The following is a 23,637-nucleotide window of genomic DNA, read 5'->3' on the forward strand; positions in this document are numbered from 1 at the left end:
CAGGCCAGGTGTCCCTCCCCGACCCCAGTGCCCTTGGCTTGGGTGCTGCCCCCTAGCAGTACCCCACTCTCTCTCTCTGGGTCTCCCCAACCAGGGGAAACCCCACCCCCATCCCCACATCACCTCAGTCATGGCTACTGCCAGTCACCATCTAGCCCCCATGGCCTGGGGCAGACTGCAGTCTATCAGCCAATCATCACAGGCAACAAGGAGTTTGGACTAGCTGCTTTTACCCACCCTCAGGCTGCCCCTTTGCAACCCCAATACCTATATGGGCCTAGGACCAGGTCCTGCAGCTTGGGGAGTTGCTGGCCTAGGGCTTCCCAGCCCCCACGGCCTTTCCCCAGCCCTGCCTCACTCTAGGTCCCCTCCCTGCAGCCAGATCTGTTTCTCTCTCCACTCAGAGGGAGGCTCTGCCTGCTTGAGCTCCTGGCTCAAGCCTTTATAGGGCCAGCTGGGCCCTGATTGGGGCGTGGCCCCAGCTGAGCCTGCTTCCTCCCAATCAGCCCAGGCGTCTTGCCCTTCCACAGCCCTCCTCCAGGGCTGTTTTAAACCCCTCAGGGCAGGAGCAGGTGACCACCTGGCTACACTAGGTTTTAAAAAAACAACTGAAAAAAGAGCAATTCTATCATAAGGAATCGTGTTGACACCTGCATAGATCATCAGCAAGGTTGGAATCTTTAGATCCACAGCACAGACCTCTGCCACTTAGCTAACAGTAGCTGATAGGTTGTCATCCTCTGCATGGCCCTACACTAGAGAGGGGCAAGAGACACTTTGCCACTGGATTTCACAGCTCTTTGTTGACATCAGAGGAATGGTGACATCAGGAATCTTGGGTTCCAGTTCAGATTCTGGAGGGGGAATATATTGTAGTGGTTCTAGACCCTCTTGCTCCCAATCTTGACCCCTTTGGTCCATGTCCCCTTCAGTCTGTCTCTGTCCTGTTTCTTCACTGCCCTACCCCAGGCTTCTTGTCCCAGTTCCAGTCTCATAGCCTATCCAGTTGCAGTCTCTCCCAACATCCTTTTTCACTGGGCTCCTCATCTGATCTCAATCTTCACCCTCCCCCAGCTCCTCATCCCCATCTTCCCCCTCAGGCTCCTTGTCCCAATACCTTTTCCCAGGCAGTCTCAGTCTTCTTTCCACCCATTTCCCTGCCTGCTCAGTCCCTGACTTAACTGCTGATCAGTTAAGCCAGGGTGCCTCATCCAATCACAGTCTTTCCTCCTGGCTCCCAGTCTTCCCCTCCCAGGCAGCTTGTCCCAGTCTCCTAGCCCAGCCAATCCCACTCCCCCAAGCTCCTTGTACTAGTCTCCTTGCCCAATCTCCTCTTCCCCACGCCACCCCCCCCCCCAGCTACTTGTCCCAATCTACTTGCCCAATCAGTCCCAGTCTTCTCCCTCCACCCTACAGCTCCTCATCTAATCTAAGTCTTCTTTCCATCCTTTGCTCCCAATCCTAGGGCATGTCTACCCTATAAAATTATGTCAATCTAAGTTACATCAGTATACAGCTGCTGCAGTAATTAAATTTCTTTTGCGTGTCCGCACTACGCTCCTTGTGTCGACGGTACATGTCCTCACCAGGAGCACTTGTACTGACTGTACTGGCAGTGTGAGGCATTGTGCGATGGCTTCTGAAAGGCAGTAGCAGTCAATGTAAGCAGCGCAGTGTCTACACTGACACTGCGTCAACCTAACTACATCGACATTGAGTCTGCCCCTCTCATGGAGGTGGAATTAAGTCAGCATACCGGGGCTACAGAACCAGGGAAGCCATGCCTGCTGAAAGCTGAGGGGTGAGACAGGAAGCGGAAATACAAAAGGCAGTCCATGCAGCTCATTGGGATGGAGCTGTTGAGGAAGACAAACCCTTCTTCTCTGCTGCTTGAGTGGGATGTTGAGAAGGAACTCCTGGGGCTGCTGCCTGAGGACTGGCCAGAGCTCCCAGAACCCCCGACTGACCGAGGTGCTGACGAGTGGCTGGGCTACCACTGACCACTGATCCCAGGGAGACAGAGGACACCTACAGCACAGAGGTACCAAACCCTGGGAAGGTAGGAAGTAGCCCAGGGAAACAAGATGACAGTCTGGTTGGGCCTTGGCCTGATACTAGGTCGGCATGCTGTGGGTGGATCCCAGCTGACCCAATGGCGGACCACTCTGCCACTGCTAGGGCCCCCCCCGGGGCTGGGACTTGCTGGAGTTGGGTGGGCCCAGGCCCCTTGCTATTCTCCCTCCCCTGGGGAGGCAGCCTCCCTGCATTAGACAAGGAGGCCTGTGTTTTGGTGCTCACCCCTACCTGAGCCCTGAGATTGTGTTACTCTGTCCTGGTTGCAGGCCAGGGCCCCTAACTGCTTGCTGCCCAACCCAGGCTAAGGGCCTGGGCTTATAGACTGTGTTATTCTGCCCTGACTGCAGGCCAGAGCCCCTAACTGTTCATGCCCTGCCCTGCCTGAGGGCTGGGGTTCTTAGACTTGCTATTGCCCAGTACAGATCTAGTGGACTGAACTCTAAAGACTGCTAATCCCCCACTAATTGATTGCGGTGCTAAGGGCTTGACAGTGAAGAGGTGTGGCCTCCCTCAGAGACGGACCAGGAGGGATGGCCATGCAGGCTTACAGACAAACAATTTGGGTCTTGGAAACAGCTGAACCATTTTAGGTGAAACTCTCAGAAAAATGTAGCCAGAGGCAGACACCCAGCATGGAAAGTTTCATCTCAAACAGTTACAATTTGACAAAGTTATAAGCAACTGAAAATGGGATGTTATAATGAGATGTGCTGAGCAACCTTTAGCTATAGGCATCACCACTGGAGCTGGCTGAGAAACAGAATTTCCATTCTGTGATTTTTGAGTTTCCAGAAAACAAATGGGGACAAAAAGCAAAAAACTCAAGTTTTCATGGAACCGAAATCCCACAATATTTTGTTTTGGAAACACCAGCAGATTGTTTTTGAAACCAGATATGCTCCCTTAGAGTCCTGGCAACTGCTGATTGAAATTGACAAGAATCATATGATGTCACAGCTGTCCACCACCTTATAGCAGTGGTCAGTTTCAGGACTCAGTGGTCCAGCAGCTGTGAAACTGCCAAGAATCATGTCAATTTCAGTCAGCTGTTGCCTGGGCTTCCAGGGTCCCTGACTCCATGGCAGCCACACTATGCTAACTGTCACCAAGTCAGAGATCTCAGGGCTTCCAGGATTGACAGATTCTCAGGCCAGCTGGCTCCCTGAACTTCTCCACTCCTGTGGCAGCTGCATCCCCAGGCTGTAGGAGCTGGATAGCCCAGGAAGCAGGTGGGCCCAGGGGTCTGAAAGCCTGGCTCCAGGTCAGTCTGTATAGCAGGGCTGCCTCCAAACGGCAGATCCTATAAGCACTGGGGTCCCAACTCCAAGATAGTCCTTCAGGCAGGCTGCTGAGGAGCTAGGCAGGTTAGCTGGCAGGAAACCAGCCTGGCAGTTGAGTTTCAAACCATGCTTGTGTTCTGTTAGAAGATTTGTCAACAATTGACATGTTTCCATGAAATGTTTTGCTTTCAATAAATTAGTAGTTTTGCATGGAAAAGCATTCCATCAGAACAGTTCTGGTCAGCTCTAACTACCAGGTCTGCCTATAATAGCCATCAGCATTTGGTAGGGTAAAGGAATACTAATTTAATTACTATGTGAGTTGCAAGACACAGGCACAGAAAAACCCATTGGTGCACTCTCATTTTTTCCCCCTCACCATCTCCTTTGCTTCTAGTTTCTATCATTCTTCCTTCCATCTCCTCTACACTTGGGCTGTATTTCTTCTCCTCTTTGCATCTTGTCTCTTTCCATGTTAAGTGAAATTCTGGCCTCATTAATGGTAAAACTTCCATTGACTTCAACTAGTGGGATTGGGATTTACCCTTTCTATTTATTCTGAGAAGCTTTGCAGATGGTACCTCTGCCTCACACTTTGAGAAACATTTTGCATGTATTCTTGCCATGCTGAGCAAGCCTTAACCAGTTCAGTATCTCAAGTCATGTCTATACACAAAAGTTGCAGCAGTTTAATTAAATCATTTAAAATTGATTTAATTAGACCAGCGCAAACCCCTGGTGTGGACACACTTAAAATGATTTATACTGATTTACTTTCAGCTGGTAATCAAGATAAGCCAGTTGTAAAATGATTTAACTGTGTCTACATAACAGCACTACTTTAAGTCAATATAAAAACATAATTTAGTTAAATCAATGTACTTGTGTATTCAAGCTTAGTGATGGCTTTTCATTTACAATTTAACTTACCCAGGCTTGAGTGACTAATATAAGAAAGCCTGGCTGTATGTGGTGGTGTTGTAGCCATGTGGGTTCCAGCATATCAGAGAGACAACATGGATGAGGTAATATCTTTTATTGGACCAACCTCTGTTGGTGAGAGAGACAAGCTTTTGAGTCATACAGAGCTCTTCTAAAGGTGAAACAGCTTGTTGACATAAGTAGTTAATACATTTCAAGGTGAAGTGGCCAGTTAAAACCACTGCAGTCATGGGGAGGAAAAGGGGGTGGGGTGGCTATTTCTGTGGGTTACAGATGGCTGTAATAAGCCATAAATTCAGTGTCTCTATTCAGGTTTCAGAGTAGCAGCCGTGTTAGTCTGTATCCGCAAAAATAACAGGAGTACTTGTGGCACCTTAGAGACTAACAAATTTATTAGAGCATAAGCTTTCGTGGGCTACAACCCACTTCTTCGGATGCATTTGTCTCTATTCAGTCCATGATTTTTAGAGTCTAGCAAAGTTAAGCTCTCAGGCTCATCTTTTGAAAATGTTATGCAGGTTTCCTTTGAGGATGGGGACTGATAGCTTTGTGAAAAGTGCTCACCCACAGGTGATAGGGTGTTTTTGTCTTTTATCATTTTCAGGTGTTAGTTCATTGGGGGCGGGGGGGGTGCAGTGATTGTCTGGTTTCACCCACATAAGTTGCTATTGGGTAGGGGCGGCGGGTATAATAGGCTGAGCAGGCTTTGCTTTGCCTCCCCTGGTGGTACTGCCGGGCCCCTGGTTGCGGGGTTTGGTGGTGAAGTTTTTGTTTTATTATGCCCCATCCTGGTTCTGGGGTAGCTGAGGAGGCACATACTGCCTCCTCAGCCACCCCGGAACCTGCATGGGGCATATCAAAAGTGTCTTCTAGGTAACAAAAGGTTCCCCCTTCTTCCCCCAGGGCTGGCTGGGTCCGGGGAGGGGAGGCACAGCATGGCTTCGGCCAGCCCGGGGCTCCTTGGGGAAGGGGCGGGCGGGGTTCTCAGGGCTTTGGCCAGCCAAAGGGCAGGGGGCTGCTCCAGGCTGTGGCCAGCCCGGGGTGCCTCTAGCTGAGGTGGGGAGTGCTCAGGGCTTCAGCCAGCCTGGAGCTCCTGTGAGGGGTGGAATTGTGGCTCCGGCTGGGGGGGGGGGGGGCAGGAGGTCTTGGGGCTCCAGCCGTGGGGAGGGCACGGGCGGAAGGGGCAGAGCTGGGGGCTAGCCTCCCCAAAGGGGTGGAACGGGGGTTGGAAGAGGTGGGGGGGGCTTGGGAGAAGGGGTGGGGTAGGGTGGGAGTTTGGGGGAAAGGGTTGGGTGGGGGTGGAGCCTGGGGCAGAGCGGGGTGTTCAGCAGCCCTGAGGCCTGGAGGAAACCGGTGTCTGTGGTTGTGGTGATCATTGTAGCTGCAGAGATATGCCTGAAGGTTTTGTATCTGTTTGTTTTTCTGGCAGGGTCTGGTGTTGCTTTGAGTTGGTGTGTCCTGGTCTACAACAATGGAAACCTGCAGCCAACTACATACAAGAAACCCACGGATCACCACACTCACCTTCATAGAGCCAGTAACCGCCCCAAACACACCAAGAAATCTGTTATCTACAGCCAGGCACTCAGATACCACAGAATATGCTCTGGGGAAAAAGTCTGTCCTTAAGACATTCAAAACTGACTACATCAAACAAGGACATTACCAAAGAAGTAGATTGTATCATGAAATGAGCCACTCAAAAATCCTGAGAGAACCTGCTTCCATACAGAAATAAACCTCCCTCTGACTGCAAACCCCTAGTTGTTACCTACCACCCCATAGTGGAACCCCGACTGGGGTATCATCAGGCAAATACAAGCCATACTCGAGGGGGACCACGTCCTGAAATCAATCTTTCCTAAACCCCCTCTTCTGGCTTTTAAACAATCCCCCCCAATCTCTCCAAGCTTACCATCAGGCACAAGCTTCCCATAGACCAGGACACACCAACTCAAAGTGGCACCAGACTCTGCCAGTACAACAGATGCAAAACCTGCAGACATATCTACAATGATCAACACCCTGCACAACACACCTTTCAAGATCCATGGGTTCTACACATGCCTATCAACATGTGGTGCATCTCATCCCATGCACTAAATGCCCCAATAACAATGTGGTGAAACCAGACAATTGCTACTCTCTCATGAACTCATACAGGAAAATGATACAGACAAAAAGAACTTTTTCATAAACCAATCGCTCTCTGTCCTCATCCTCAAAGGAAACCTGCACAATGCTTTCAAAAGACAAGTCTGGGAGCCCAAATTCATAACTTTGCTAAACACTAAAAATCATGGACTGAATAGACACTGGATTTATGACTTATTACAACAATCTATAACCCACTAGCAACTTCTTCCTTTCCTCCTTATGACTGGAACAGTGGTATTGGGCCATTTCACCTTGAATAGTCCCTCGCAATGTGTTAACTACTTATGCTGAACAACCTGTTTCACCTTGTATTTAGCAGAAATACTGTGAGTTAGTTTCCTGGATATGAAGAAGAACTCTGTATAAGGTCGGCAGCCTGTCTTTCTCACCAGCAAAAGTTGGCCCAATAAAAGATATTACCTCATGCACTTTGTCTCTAATAAAAAAGCCTTAGCAGATATTCAGCTTTACTGATTCTTCCACATCTCCCATTTGTACATCTTTCACACATCCCAAAAGAAATTCCTCATTTGACTAGATGGCTGGAAATGGGTAAATTAAAATATTTCAAAGTTACTATACCATCTTGGGGCAATACCAGCTTTTGAAGGGGGGAGGGATAGCTCAGTGGTTTGAGCATTGGCCTGCTAAACCCAGGGTTGTGAGTTCAATCCTTGAGGGGGCCACTTGGGGATCTGGGGCAAAATCAGTACTTGGTCCTGCTAGTGAAGGCAGGGGGCTGGACTTGATGACCTTTCAAGGTCCCTTCCAGTTCTAGGAGATGGGATATCTCCATTAATTATAATTATTATTATAATTTGGTACATTAGGTTCAGATGAGCTAATAAATATTATAATCTCAAAATCAGTATATTTAGAAGATGCCAGAGTCTGGTAAATCATACTCAAGGGGAATGTTGGTTTTGATTAAGTAGTATCTCCTAGCTGTGTATATCCCTCTTAATTCTTTAACAATACTGACACTGCTTGAGTGTATGATGCGTCTATTAAGTGTACATAGAACACAGCTAAGGAACCATTTTATATATTGATATTTTTCTTATTTTTCATGTTTTTACATGGCTTCAAATCAAAATAATTAATTATCATTCTAACCTATGGCACCACACGGGCCCCGTATTGTCTTTCTGGCTGTTCATGAGGCAATTATAATCTACAGCAGCAGGAACAGGCTTGTGAGTGTGGGGGGGAAAATTGTCCTGTCTCAAGTGCCTTGGGTATTAGGCGGAAGACCATGAAAAATGCTAGGACATTGTAACTCCACAAAATAGAGATCAACGGAGGTGTACCACAGCTGCTACTATAGGTTATAGCTTTGTGATAAAATTTCCCAGGCTCCTCATTCACTGTCAGCATGCACTTGACCTGTTGTATATAGCAAATTCCTCAGGACCATGGTCTGCCAGAGTTGGATTTGTTAGACTTTACAGAGTACCCAGAAGGTTATCTTTTTTTCTCTTTTCACTAGCTATTTAGGAGAGAGCAGGCTGTGAGTTGGGTTGGCTATATTCGTGGGCAGCCCTTTTGCATTATTTTGTATTTTTAACCTAGGGGATAAGTTCCCAAACCATAGGATAAGTGCCTAGAGCTGTATTTTGTACATTTGAAGAAATAAATAATAAATAGGACTGGTGCTATTTACACTACCTTTCTTTATTTTTATACTGTCCCTGGTTTTTTTTTTTTTATTGCTTTGTAATATAGGCAGCTGTTCATCAGGACATAAAATATCTGATTTTTTGACAGTTCTAAATGTGCACTAAGCAGAGTACCAATGTTTTCAACCTATGTGTCTTTAGTATTGGTTTTCTTGATTTACATGCCACTAGAGTGACTAACAATAATTTGTATTAGAGAGACAACACTGCCACAGCTACAACACTGCAAACAGCCATTTTTATTGTTATGATTTAAATAATTATTTGAGAATGACACTTTTGGAAACTATTGAACTATAAATTAAGATTTTTCAGAATTGGGTGCCTATATTTAGGCAAATAAATCCATATTTAGGCAAATATAGGGACCCAAATGTTTGACCTATATTTCTAAGTTGTGGAACTGAGGGCAGGAAAAGCTCTCCATATGTCTAGCTGTATTGTTGCTTTTTACTGCAGTGTGATGTTGCATCATACTGAAAAGCCAGGTTTATTTTGGGAGTAAATATCAGCAGTGTTTACATAGATAATAAAAACTTATTTTGCATGTATATGTGTTGACAGCATAAAGGGGCTCTGTAAGACTCTACCAACCACATCAATGTGCTCAATTTATCTCTGTTGGGTTTAGTACAGAATGGAGAATGACTCACGTTAAAACGGGTACAAATGAAACAGATAGCTACTGGCTTCTACCAAACCTACATTACTTGGGGAGGTAAGACAGGAAACAGGACATGTGTGGGTATGCACATGCCCTGTGTATGAAGCACTTGCTTACTGAGGCAAAGGTCATGGCTTCTGTTGTCTTTAATAAAGCTGCAGAATAATACTTGCTTTCTAGGGTACACAGGGAAGCACCATTTAATATTTTTTTAACGGAACTCATGCTATAATGGGTGTTTTCTCCTGATAGCCTCAAGAAGTTTAAACAGATGCCAGATACCGTATGATGGAAAAACCTATCAAGCCTGGTTTTTGTGCTTTGTCTAAGACACGTGCTAGCTTGAAGTCCTACAGAAAGACAGTAGTCCCAGGGATCCCAAAGAATTGAGTTCCAGCTGTGAGAGCTCACTTTCTGAACTGGCAATACAAAACCAGTCAGAACCTACCAAAGTTTTACATGAGTCACTGCACTGCAAATGACAGGCAGTATAAAATAAAGCCAGCCCTAAGTTGGTTCCTGCTGTTTTTGCTGTATTGCTTCCTAAAGAAAAGACAAGTATAGTTCTACAGCAGGTGAGGATGTACAGAAATTAGTCCTCTATTCCTTTGTTTGTTTTCATTCTTTGATAATCTAATGCATGGAAAAGCATATTTGCTGAAACAGGCACATCTGTTCAGTGAAGTGCTCAGCCCACCTGTACTGTGGTTGAACAAAGGATCTAGGGCAGCTCAGTCATTTCCATTGGTGTACTTAGGCATCCAGAAACTTCTTATTCTTGTTCTCTGAGAGTGGTCTAAAGAGATGTTGTGGGTAAAGCAATAAATAAAGAGCTGTAGTGGGTAGGAAAACTACTTCAGGATATATGACTTTGAATTCTGTTCTAGTCAGCTTGACAAGCTGGCTTTGCAGGAACATTGTATTAAATTGATTCATCCTGTGCCTAAATCAGTGTAAACAAAATACTGTGACATAAGCCTTTTTGTCTAGAAAACATCCAGATAACATGAATGTAAGGTGATTATGTTGAACCAAAGTGGAGAATTATGCTCCATGAATGTCCTCAAAGTGCTAATCAGCCCTGGAAGTTTTAGAGACTAGAACAGAACATTTGAGACAAAATGAATTAACCAAGAAAGCTACACACACAAGATAATAAAACAATCAGGAGTAGCATTGTAACTAATAACAAATAATTTACTTTAAAAAAAAAATCAAAATCAAAACTGACTGGAACATCTGGCTTTGAGGAAAAAAATAAGGTACAACTGGAGACTGCAAATAAAAGGGAGCCAGAACAGATCTTCTGTCCAGCAGAGGGCAGGGTGTTCTCACTAACACAGCCGGCTAACCACAAGCAGAGGGCCAGATCCAGTTTCTTTTTCAATCAATAGGAGTCTGCATTTGCTTCGGTAAGGATTGGATTGGATTCTCCAACCTAGGGATATCAGAGAGGACAAGTAGGTGCTTGTTAAACCCACTGCCAGTGGAGGTGCATTTCAGACTCCAGAGAGCAAGGAGAACCTTTCTCAGTACTGAACAGATGATTCAAATGTGCTCAAATCCTTATTTTAAGTTGAAAGCCACATTTCTAATTTTTTAAAAATAATTTACAATGAAGATTGTGCAACTCAGATTATTTAACCACTGTTATCCACTGTCTTGTGGCTAAGGCATTGGACCGGGACTCAGGAGATTAGGGTTTTAACTCCTGTCTCTGCCATAGACATTATTGTGTGTGTCCTTAGGCATGTTACTTAATCACTCTGTGCGTCAGTTCCCCACCTGTAAATTGGGAATAATACTTCCCCACCTCACAAAGGCATTGTGTGGATATCTTAATATTTCTGAGGCCCTCAGATACTATAGTGGTGAGGCTATTAATTCCCTCGCTAGAATGATTGACTATAAATTGGAACTCTATTAGGGCAGTTATTTTTTATTTGCTTTATTGCTTCTTAAATCTCTCTTTAAACCTTTTCTTCTTCTGCAAAGCTGCTTAATGCTGGTCTGCTAACTGACAACGTCTGCAACCCTTACCTAGCTAAAGTGGCGTATCAAATATATCTGAACTAGACTGAAAACTCTGTAGCGCAGTATAAATCCATTGGCATAAGACTGATGCAAGAGAATGGAGAATCAGGCCTATAGTAAAGCACTATGTGCACTTGTGGTGTTCTATACACAATATAGATCTTTATATATTATATACTTTGTTATATTATTCCTGAATTATTGGCTGAGTTGGCATCTTTTAATATACTGAGATTTTTATAGTATCTGGTTTTCTCTTGTGATATAAGCCTTAACTGTAAGAAGCATCACACTCCACAAACCCATACACGTTGCATAAACTGAGAACATGGGTTGATTCTTGTCTCCTCTCATTTTAACCACTAGGTTCTAATCTATAACCAATATAATCCCAGGCCCATTTGTAAAAGCAGCATTACATGGGGTAACAGCAATCCTCCCTTATGATATTAGGGTTTTTGTTCCAGCAATTTTAGAAACTCCAGCTATGTCTACATTTAAAATGCTAATGGCACAGCTGCAGCTGGGCCTCTGTAGTGCTTCAGCGTAGACACTGCGGTGATGGGAGGTGCTCTCCCCTTGCTGTAGGTAATCCACCTCACCGAGAGGTGGTATCTAGGTCAATGGAAGAATTCAGTCATGGTAGCTAGCTAGGAATCCACATTATTGCCTGGACACTTCCTGGTACGCGCCATGGATTTATATAGGGACAAGGAGCCAACCAGGGATCACTAAGACCACTGTCAGTCAGATCTCTTGAGATAGAATGTCCAGGAGTGTTGCACCTCTGTGGATTGTGGGTCACAGGGAGTAACAGGCTACAGCTGCAGCCACGTGGCAGTGTGGTGCTATTGGTTGCCAGATCACTCTACAGCTCTGAGTTCAAGTCCTGATGATCCTTACAGTAACTTGTGGTGAAGGTTTTTTTGTATTAATTGGTTTTACAATATGTGATAAATAGTAAAATACTTCTTAGTAGGGCCTGATTCTATTGTGCTTACTCACTTTAAGTACCTTATTTTGCAAGCTGTCACATTAAAAGCAACAGGACAACTCACAAAGTAAGGTGCTGTCACCTACACCCCTGTACACAATTTAAGAAGGATGGTGATAAATTGGAGAGGGTTCAGAGAAGAGCCATGAGAATGATTTAAGGATTAGAAATGTGCTGTATAGTGAGAGACGCAAGGAGCTCAATCCATTGAGTTTAATAAAGAGGAGGTTAAGGGGTGACTTGATCACACTCTATAAGTACCTATCTGTGGATCAAATATTTATAATGGGCTCCCCAGTCTAGCAGACAAAGACACAACATGATCCAGTGGCTGGAAGTTGAAGCTAGACAAATTCAGACTGGAGATAAGATGTAGTTTTTTAACAGTGAGGGTAATTAATAATTGGAACAATGTCCCCGGAGCTTTAGTGGATTCTCCATCATTGGCAATTTTAAAATCAAGATAGGGTGTTTTTCTAAAATACATGCTGTAATTCAGACAGGAATTATTTGGGGGAAGTTCTATGGCCTGTGTTATACAGGAGGTCACACTAGATGATCAGAGTGGTCCATTCTGGGATTTACAAACTATGAATTTATAAGAAGATGCTAATTCATCCCCTTACAAATGTTTAGAATCTTACTCCAGCAGATAGCTTCTTGGCTGCTTGGTCAGCTCCATTCCACATCTTTTGTCCAGGTTCAGAGAAGTAATTAGCCTTCCAAAACTCAGATTTACCCTAATTTTGCTCCCTATTAAATATGGTTTATTGACAGAGACCAGTCCTTCTGTCACACATTCTATTCAGTGTGAAGGAGGGCAGCATAAACAGACCCTTAATAACTGTGACCAGATAAGGAGCATTGATGTTTTTCTACTGTTTAAGATGTCTTATTTTCTACTGGCTGTTCTTCTTGAAGGATCATTGATGTCCCCAAGCCTTTTACACCTGTTTTTCATCTGTTGCCTTCTCACTCACAGTAGGCACTAATATGCACCGGAAGGCTTTCCTCCTTTCAGACACAGCAAGAGCAGCGCACTAGCTTTCTGTGGTGTGTACCAGTGCTGCTGAAAGCTGGCAAGTAGGCAGCAGCAGGAAATAGCCTTGAGATCTGGGTAAAGAGTCAGACTTAGGGCTAGATTGTGGCATGGACTACATACCCATACAAGGGAATAAGAAGGAAATAAGAATATGCTAGTGCTGTCTACCTTCTTATTCCCTCCCTGGAGCAGATAGGCAGGGAAAGGATAGAGCCTTGGCTCCACTCTACCCTACTTGCTGGCCAGCGCAGCTGAGACAACCTGGGCAAAAGAGGTTATAACTGACTGCTGCCAAGGGAGCAAGAAGAAAAAGAATGTGACTCCAGTGTGTCTCCAAGGCACAATGCTTCCTGGGACAGCCTAAGCCACTCCTTGCTCAGGGCTGTAGCTCTAGTCACAATCTAACCCTCAGAGAATGAAGAGGAAAAACAAGAATTAATTGGTTTGAGTTGTCCACCTTGTCTTAGTTGAGGGGTCAGATTGGAGACAAGAAGGTGGGGGAACCTTCTAGAGCTAGATGAGGGGTTGATACCTGAACAATGGGACAATAATAATTGGCCCAGTGGTTAGGGCACTGCCCTGGGACTTGGGACAGCTGAATTCAGTTCCCTTCTCCATCACAGATTTTCTATGTGATATTGGACAAGTCACTTGGTCTCTTTGTGCCTCAGGTTCCCCTCTGTAAAATGGGATAAGAGTTCTTTCCAATCTCACAAGGGTGTTGGGAGGATAAAGACACTAAGGCTGTGAGGCACTTTCATACTGTGATAATGGGGGCCATATAAGTATCTAAGATAAATATTCAAGACAGGTGGAATTATTGTATGGGGAATAGAGAGTATTAAAGTGTACTAGATCAAGCACTACTATGTGGGAAGGCTGCTGTAACCTCACCCTGAGAGATGATAAACTGATATGAGATGACCTGGATCCAGGGATTTAAAAACCAGTTGGTTGAAGGAGTAGGGGAAAGATCTGGGAGACAGCCTGGCTGACTGAAGAGAGTCAAGGAGAGTAGACATTTCCCCCAAGTTCTAGAGAGGTAATGTATTAACCATTTATTTTTCTATCACTAAGTGAAGAATACCTTTAAGGACTGGTCTACACTGAAAACTTTCATTGGCATAGGTATGTCTCTCAGGGGTGTGAAAAAGTCACACCCCCGAGAGATATAGCAATGCCAACCCAACCCCTAGTGTAGACAGTGCTAGACTGACAGAAGAATTCTTCTGTTGATTTAGCTACTACCTCTCTGGGAGATGAATTAACAACGGCAGTGGGAGAAATGCCCCCCCATCACTGTAGTAAGTGTCACGTACTGTGCTGCTATAGTGTTTTAAGTGTAGACGTACCCTTAGCTAGTGTAGTCATTTCACTTTGTGTAGTCATTTCTACCTGTGTAAAGTGGGTGTAAAACACTGACAATCTAATTTGGCATTGTTTTTACACCGACTTTGCACACTCATTTTCCACAGATATAAATCCCTATACATGATGCCAGGCAGTGGAGAATTGGGCCCATTGGCTCCTGGTGGGAGGTCTGATTCATGCATAAGCTATTTTCATTTACCCAATGCCCTCTCCTCTTCTTTAAAACTCACTTTCAAAATGTAACATTTTCCACCATTTTTCTCCAAAAGTGCTGTGGAGAAGAGGCTTTTACCCTAGTCCTCTTTGAATTCTGGTGACTTTGAGGTAGGTGCTCAGTATTCTAACAAGTAATGAATAAGCTGGAAAAGTTCAACAATGCAAACTGCCCCTTAGGGGAAAATGCCCATAATGCTGCTGGTGCACTCGACCCTTGTGCAATAATAATTGTTTCTGTGTTTAAGTCTTTGCATCTTTCCTAGAATCAGGGATCATACATTTTTTTAAGATGTCAGAGGCACTACAATAATACAAATTAATAATAATAAATATTGTATAATAAAGCTCCAGATAGCAGTTATAAAGGAGGAAAGGTGTATATGGTGTGATGCTGGTCCACAGACAAGACAGCACATTTCATTAACGTTTATTTATTTAGTAGCTTAGTTGATTTGTTAAAGGCATTTCTATCTTCACTGAGTTCACCTTGGAAAACCTTTTGAGAAGTATAGCCAGCTAAGAGGCAGAATATCAAGCGATAGCATCTGCAATTGTGTTGTCTGACCATGGAATATGAGCTGCTTCTATGTCAATTGTATTAGAGGCTTTATAGGCTCAAACTGTGTTCCACAGAGCAATTGTTGATAGTCCATGGAGAGCTGTTACATAGTGCTGGTTCCTCCTCTTCCTTTCCAGTTGCTAAGATGTATTTAATAGACAGTTAAAATATATTACATGCTTTCTTAAGGTTACTTTTCCATCTATGCAACTGCAGTATTGCCATGTCGCTGTTAAGTGATTCTGAATAGGAGAGATAGAGGGCTCTGAGACAAGCTCTCTATGAAGATGTGCTATGTACTACCAGAGAATTTGAAACGCCCTTAAGTGTTTAAGGGAACAATGACCCATATGGAAAGGGAGGAGGGAGCAAAGGAGAAAATATCCCCTGGTCTCGGCAGCCAGGAAGGTGAGGGCGAGGAGTAAGAGTAGCTAGAGCAATGAGCGGAGTTGCAAATGATATGATGGCAATGCATTATACTATTTGTATTGGGGTAGTGCAATAATATTGAATGTCATTGCAATTTAACACAATGTCACAAACACTGTATTACTCAAGTATCAGAGGGGTAGCCGTGTTAGTCTGGATCTGTAAAAAGCGACAAAGAGTCCTGTGGCACCTTATAGACTGACAGATGTATTGGAGCATAAGCTTTCATGGGCATCCGACGAAGTGGGTATTCACCCACAAAAACTTATGCTCCAATACGTCTGTTAGTCTATAAGGTGCCACAGGACTCTTTGTCGTGTATTACTCAAATTCTTTATGACTGAGTACCAGCATGGCAGTCTTCTGGTTTAACATGCTTTTCACTAGATCAATGGTCCAAATCCTTTCATCAAGCTGCCCTTAGTAATAGGTGTTGTCAGTGCATGGAAGGGACAGGTTTATCCTGTAGCCATTGGGTTGGTCCTGCTAATGTTCCCTTTGGTGCTGAGACACTGCACTCAGCACTACCTGGCTGAAGCACTGTATAAAATGTAAACACAACACTTACTTCTTCTCTTCCATATGTGGTGAAGTTTCCATCAATGGCATGGTCTAGGGCAGGGGTCGGCAACGTTTGGCACGCGGCTCGGCAACGTTTGGCACGCGGCTCGCCAGGGTAAGCACCCTAGGGGGCCGGGCCAGTTTATTTACCTGCTGACACGGCAGGTTCGGCCGATCGCGGCCCCCACTAGCTGCGGTTCGCCATCCTGGGCCAATGGGGGTGGTGGGAAGCTGTGGCCAGCACATCCCTCGCCCGCGCCGCTTCCCGCCGCCCCCATTGGCCCGGGACGGCGAACTGCGGCCAGTGGGGGCCGCGATCAGCCAAACCTGCCGCGTCAGCAGGTAAATAAACTGGCCTGGCCCGCTAGGGTGCTTACCCTGGCGAGCCGCATGCTAAACGTTGCCGACCCCTGGTCTAGGGGCTGCTAGGCTGATGGGAAAGAGAAAGAACACAGAGGGGAAGGAATTGTTTTTTCTTCTGTCCCTGGGAGAGCTTGGCTTTACTCACTGAGGACTGTTCTCCACCACTGCATGACCCATTCATAACAATCACCTCTGGTTGCATGTGCAAGGTCAGTTTTTCATTTAATGTGTCCAGTGAAATATTCAGAAGTAGCATTGTTCATTTTGCCTGATCTGTGCCAGTGCAGTTCCCTGGGAGCGGGACGTTAGGCTAGACCCGAAGAGAAGCAATGTGGTTGCCGTTATGCTGGCATTGATAGTGTCAGAGAAGGATTTGGTCAGTTGACATTAAGACACACCATTACTAGAAATCTGCATGTGGCTTTCAGATCCTTGTGATAGCCAAACTGCAAGTGTTACTACTGTAGATGGCAATGACCGCTCAAGAAATATCCTTCTGACATGTCATAGACATGACCCCACCAAAATTCTTACAAAAATAGTATTATAAGCATGGCCTTTGTCTTAACAAAATATGGAGGGCTCAGTCTTCAGCTGTGCTCAATAAGCTTTGGGCACAGCTAAATGATGGAGCCCCAAAGGAGCCACTTGCAGCTCCCTGATCACAGGGGCAGTTTCCACCCGTCCTGATATATTTTACAGCAGCCTATATTATTTCTGCTGGCTATGGCCAGGGATCAATAGAGTGCAGCAGCACTCCATCCATGTTCCCAATACAAGCCCTACATTGTGGGTCAGGGAGGGGGAATAGGAGCCAGCTAAACCAGTTTTAAGCAACAGAGGGATTTTGGGAATCCTCAGCTGGCCAGTTATGCCTCTTCCATTGCCAAAGTGGTGGAGAAGGCCTGGACCAAGGCCAAGGATTTGTCCCAAAATCTTTGTGTCTTATTAAAAAATGTCTCTTGTGTTTCACTTGAGAGACTCAAAGCTAAAGCACAAAGAAGATGCAAAAGTGCAGTACAGTATGTACCACATGGGACACCATCTACTCAAATAAACTCTACCTGAGCTAAAAGCAAACCTTCATAAGTTTCCTCTTGTAGTAGGGGAATGTCACTTCCAGATTCATGACCAGGATGTTGGAACAAATATTGACTACACCTGGGATTGGCAACCTTTGGCACGCGGTCCGTCAGGGAAATCCGCTGGTGGGCCAGGATGGTTTGTTTACCTGCCGCGTCCACAGGTTCAGCCAATTGCAGCTCCCACTGGCCGCGGTTCGCTGTTCCAGGCCAATGAGGGCGGCGGGAAGTGGCATGGGCCAAAGGATGTGCTGGTCACTGCTTCCAGCAGCCCCCATTGTCCTGGAGCGGCGAACTGCGGCCAGTGGGAGCTGCAATCGGCCGAACCTGTGGACGCTGCAGGTAAACAAACCGTCCCGGCCAGCCAGCGGATTTCCCTGATGGGCCACGTGCCAAAGGTTGCCGATCCCTGGACTACACTGTCCGCAGAGAACCCACCCCAGGTTTTACACCAGCTTAGTGAATCCTGGAGCAAGATATTGGGAGTTTGGTCTGTGCTACGTGAATATTCAGTACAAACATGGGTTGAGTTCTTCAAAGGAGCCTAAAGGAGTTAGGCACCCAACTCATTGAATTTGCTTTGACTTAAGAAGATTCCCAATACCGTGGGACATAGATTGACATCCTCTTAGGCTAGTCACTATAGGAAAATAAGAGTACTTGAATGGGAGGAACATACTTTATTTTCACATCTTATGAGAAAAGGGGTTGGTATTTGGGGTGGGGGAAAGAGCTGTGTGGAAGGGAGCACACAATCACTTTCTTTTACAGATCAATCACTGGATTAGACAATGACAGACCACAAAACACTCAGTCCAGTCTGATTCTGCCCAGCAGAGGGCAGTGATACACATTGACACAGGCCAGCACATTACCAGAGTTGGCATGATGAGCTTCTACTATACAGTGTGCTCTTTTTGGCAAGAAAAGTGATTTGAATTAATGGAGAGTCTGTGATTATCTCCTGATTTGTGCACTGGCTTAACTATGCTGATGAACTGTAGCCTTCTGAGATTTGAGCGTATAAGGCTGGTCGGGCTTCTTTGCGCTACTATGACATATGGCAGCCCTTTATGGATTTTGAAAAGGATCCGTTAAATGGAGGTTTTGTGTTACATTAACTCGTTTTACTGTCTCATTAGTTGCTGCCTTTGTAAACTTGTATACCTCACCTGAGATTAATTGACTCACTTCACAGAAATTAGAGATGAAAAAGACTCATCAGGTCATTTTGTCCATCTCTCTGCCCCTTTGAATACTCATTTGATTCATTCTACTTGCCTTGTGACTAATGTGCATGGAACTAAATGGATTTCTAGTGTACAAACTACTGGTGTTCCTGCTCTGTACTCTATTGCCGTATTTAAATGTTTACTGGATTTTATTCACTGCTTATTTTTCATATTGCTCAGAGTATGAATCTTACTAATTATAGGGAGAGCTTATAGCACTGCTTATGGATAAGGCTGCCTGACACATCCTGTTATAAGACCCTGTTTACAGTGGCTTATAATGTTGCCAAATTTTAACCAGTCAAGCTGAAATTTTCCATGCCAGGTGTCTGCCTCAGGCCGAATTTTTTTGGAAAGTTTCAGCAAAAATTGTTCCGCTGTTTCTGAGAATACAGTTAGGGGGAAATACACTGTTTTGCTCACGTTAAAAAAATAATTCTTGATGCCAGTTTTTTGAGAAGTTCTAGCACCCACCTCCAGGCTTTGGAGCAGGGACTTGAAATCTGGCAAGGGGGCCCTGTGATGTCAGGGATTTGTCTTGTGCTGGTCCTGTGAAAAACAGTCCACATTTGGCAAGGTTAGATGTCACTAAAATATCTCAGTTCACAAATGCTCTGTATAGACTTCGTAGAGTTCAGCATCTTAATTCTCCAAATAGTCTGTCAGTGCTGAACATGCTCTAGCCCAGGGATACAAGGGCTGAGCAGCACTTTCTAGACTCAGGGGCAGAGAGCAGATGGAGTAGATTGGGACTGGGAGCTAGTAGAGGATGGCAGGGGTTGGAAGCTAGGACTGTATGGATAAAGAGACTAGGACTAGGAAGACATTTTAGGTGTTCTGAAAGACGATCCTGGGAAACAAGGAGATCGTATGAAAAAGAACAGGACTGTCCTGGTAAAATTAGGACGTAGGGTCATTTTACAAATAGACTAAAAATTAGTTTGCAAATAGAAAATGCAGCAAAATTCATCAAAGTGTTTTAAATGAATCATTTACTTCACCCTAGGTACGGGAAGAAAGTAGAGGAGACTAGAAACAGAAGAGTAAACAGAAAAAAGGAACAAAAATATTGGGGGGGGGGAAATCAGGACTATGGGAAGAAAAGAGGTTGAAATTATAAGAAGGAAGCCTGGCAAAGGAAATAAATGTAAAAAAAGATCATAATAGTTCCTGTGAGACTTTAGAAAGTCAGATTTGAAGTGAGAAATCGCAATTTGCCACACATTTGCAAGACTGTGCCAAATAACATATTTTATACAAATGTTTCTTTCTAGAAGAATTTGCCCTCAAGATCCCTAGATTAAGTGCTGCTTCAGGACAATTATGCCTATTACTTTTCCTGCAATGTTGGCTGTGCTGAAGTAACAGTTATGTTCAATCATCAGTGAAATCATCTAAATTATCCATTCTATTCTGGGCACAAAACAGAAAGGAAGACAGTTGAAGAAACAGGATGCTGGTAGTGCAGGCTTCATTACACTTTCTTTATGGCTGTGGGATATTCCAGAAAGATTAAATAAAATTAAGAACAAGAAACAGAAGAAAGAGGGTCAGAGAAAAGTGGAAATGGACTTCTTAGCATATAACTACGTGACTAACTTTCAATGCTTAGACAAAACGCAAATTTATCCTTGGAGATAGACTAGTGCTGAATTTGTGGTCAGTGTTCTAGAACCAATGTGTTCTTCTATATCCAATAGTAAGCTTCTTAGATGGTTTTGTGTATGGTTAAAGAAGGCAGTGGAAGAGCCAGGACTCCTGGGTTCTGTTCCCAGGTTTGCTACTCACTAGTTACAGCTAGATTGTATATAGCCTTGTGTGGATAAGGAGGGCCCAGAAAACCTTTCCCACCATTGCACTCCAGCTCACGAGCCAGGCACATTCCTTGTCCTCGTGCTACTGACACACAAGGACCAAGGAATTCTAGTGCTGTGAGCAGTGGTAGACACTCGAGATGGAAACATGGAAGGATGGGGCAATGGTGGGATTATGATTCTCCTGCCCACTCCACTGTCCAAGAGCTATATTAGCATAGGCAGAGCACAAGCTCACCCTGTAAAAGGATGTAGCCATAAGAGCTGCTGTGTGTGCTTCTCCAGTGCTCCTGGGGGCATTGTGTTTGCTTCTGATGAAATGCCCCTAGGAACAGCCCCGGCATACAGCTCCTCCTCACCCCTGCAAGTCAAGCAATGGCACAAAGCCACTATTTTATCCTGAGCCTCTCTGTGCCTCAGTTCACCCATCTTTAAAATGGGCATAATAAAGCTTCCTTCACAGGAGTTTTGGGTGATTTAGGGCTTAGCTACACAAACATTTAGTTCGCGGCAAGCTGGGGTGTGAATCTACTCTGCACTAGCCTGCTGCAGACTAACTGGCTGCGTGGACCCTGCTGACGTGTATTAAAATTTCATTTGTGCACTTTGATCTGTGAACATGCACATGGGCATTTAGTCGGCAGCAGGCTAGTGTTGGTAGATTCCCAACCCAGCTTGCCATGAACTAACTGTTTGTGTAGACAAGCCCTTAGTTTATTAATGCCTGTAAAGCACTTTGAGATCTTTGGAGGAAAGGCACTGTACACATTACAATTATAATTAATAACGTTGTAATCCCAGATCGGTCTCTTGACTCCCAGAGCAGATGTGGCTAGAATTTGAGTGAGTCAAACAGTTCAGCTGTGGATAATGTGTCATTTGCTGCGGGAGTTAGAAGGAAGCAGGCTTCACTGACTCTTCTAGGCCTCATTTGTTCATGACTCTGGGCTTGTTATGCCTGCAATACAGCTTTCTTTACTGTCTGGGGAGCAATGGTGTTTTCTTTTCACACTGATCCTTTGTTTTCGGTTATCTGACCAACGGAGATTTGTCTCCATTTACTACTGTCAGCAAACCTCTCTTTTCACTCACCAAAATCTAGCTTCAGGCCTTCAGAACACCTTTGTCTAAGTCAAAAAGGAGGCTTTATTTGTGCAGATTCACTCATGATATATTCTCATCTGACATTATGCGGTCTGCCATTTTGCATTTATCTAGCTATCTAGGATTGCCAACTTTCTACTCACAGAAAACCAAACAGCCTTGCCCTGCCCCTTCTCCGAGCCCCCCCCCACTCACTCCATTCCCCCTCCCTCTGTCGCTCGCTCTCCCCACATTCGCTCGCTCTCCCCACAGTAACTCACTCGCTCATTTTCACTGGTCTGGCTCAGGGGGTTGGGGTGCAGGAGGGGGGGGGGCGGGCTCTGGGATGGGGCCAGAAATGAGGAGTTATGGGTGCGGGAGGGTGCTCCGGGCTGAGGCAGTGGGTTGGGGTGTGGGAGGGGGTACAGGCTCTGGGATGGGGGTGTGGGTTCCAGGGTGGGGCCAGAAAAGAGGGGTTCAGGGAGCAGGAAGGGGCTCCGGGCTGGGGCAGGGGGTTGGGGTGCAGGGGAAGTGAGGGCCCTGGCTGGGGGTGCGGGCTCTGGTGTGGGGTCAGGGATGAGGGATTTGGGTGCAGGAGGGGGCTCTGGGCTGGGGTTGAGAGTGTGGGAGGGGGCTCTGGGTTGGGGCAGGCGGTTGGGGCATGGGGTATGTGGGAGGGCTTTGGCTGGGGGTGCAGACTCTGGGGTGGGGCTGGGAATGTGGGGTTTGGGATGTAGGAGGATGCTCCGGGATGGGACCGAGGGGTTCGGAGAGCAGGAGGGGGATCAGGGCTGGGGTAGGGGGTTGGGACACGAAGGGGTGAGGACTCCAGTTGGGGTTGCATACTCTGGGGTGGTGCTGGGGATGAGGGGTTTGGGGTTCAGGAGGAGGTCAGGGGTCCAGGCTCTAGGTGGCGCTTACCTCAAGCAGCTTCCAGAAGCAGCGACATGTCCCCCCTTCGGCTCCTACGTGGAGGCACGGCCAGGCGGCTCTGCGCACTGCCCCGTCTGCAGGCGCTGCCACCGCAGCTCCCACTGGCCACAGTTCCTGGCCAATGGGAGCTGCAGAACCAGTGCTTGGGGTGTGGGTAGCGTGCGGAGCCTGAGGAGGGACATGCTGCTGCTTCTGGGAGCTGTGCAGAGCAACGGCAGGCAGGGAGCCTGCCGTAGCCCTGCTGCATCGGAGACCGGACTTTTAATGGCCCGATCAGCAGCGCTGACCGGAGCCACCGGAGTCCCTTTTTGACTGGGCATTCCGGTTGAAAACTGGACACCTGGCAACCCTATAGCTATCTACAATGTACTCATCACGATAGCATCAGGCCCAAGCTTCAACTCTGTCAAGGTCCACCTGCTCACTTGATGCTGTAGTTTATGCCACTCACTCCGATGCTCTGTGGTTTATTATGTCTGATTTCTTTCTTGAAATATACATATGTAAAAGTACATATGTGTGAAAGCAAATGAAGCCAGGGAAGAAAGCTGGGGTTTCTAGAGACTGTTCTCCCCAGGAAATAGAAAGAGGACTAAGGAGAGCCCTCTGAACAGTAAACTGGAGGGATACTTTGTCTGAGAAAAGAATCACTACTGAATGGAACAGTAATGATCTGACCTGACATAGTCAGTGCAAGAAGGACAGATCACCCAAAAGGACACATCCTGGAGCACAGCTTTGACTGTACAATAGCTTGACCATTAAGCAGGTGTGACCCTGACGATAACTCAGTTACCTTGGTGACATAGCTAAAGAGAAGTATCCTCCACTTTCATTCACTTATAGATACACTCGTCTCTAGTCTATAATTTTAATTTTGTAACATAAACACAGAAGTTCAATAAATGGCTTGATATAGTCTACAAATGTGTCTCACTCTGACATTTGACCTTTTCTGAAAATCAAGTCATAGGGTTCTCTACACATCCCAAAAGTGGAGGCATTCAAAATTAGTGGACACTTGAAATTTTGGCCAGAGTCCAATCTTTGTTATCAAATAATCTCAAGAATCTCAAGAAATGTATCCCCTCTCATTTTCGTGATACAACACAGGGTTAAAAGTCTT

This window comes from Emys orbicularis, chromosome 1, assembly GCF_028017835.1.
Source record: "Emys orbicularis isolate rEmyOrb1 chromosome 1, rEmyOrb1.hap1, whole genome shotgun sequence".
Classification (NCBI taxonomy): domain Eukaryota; kingdom Metazoa; phylum Chordata; order Testudines; family Emydidae; genus Emys; species Emys orbicularis.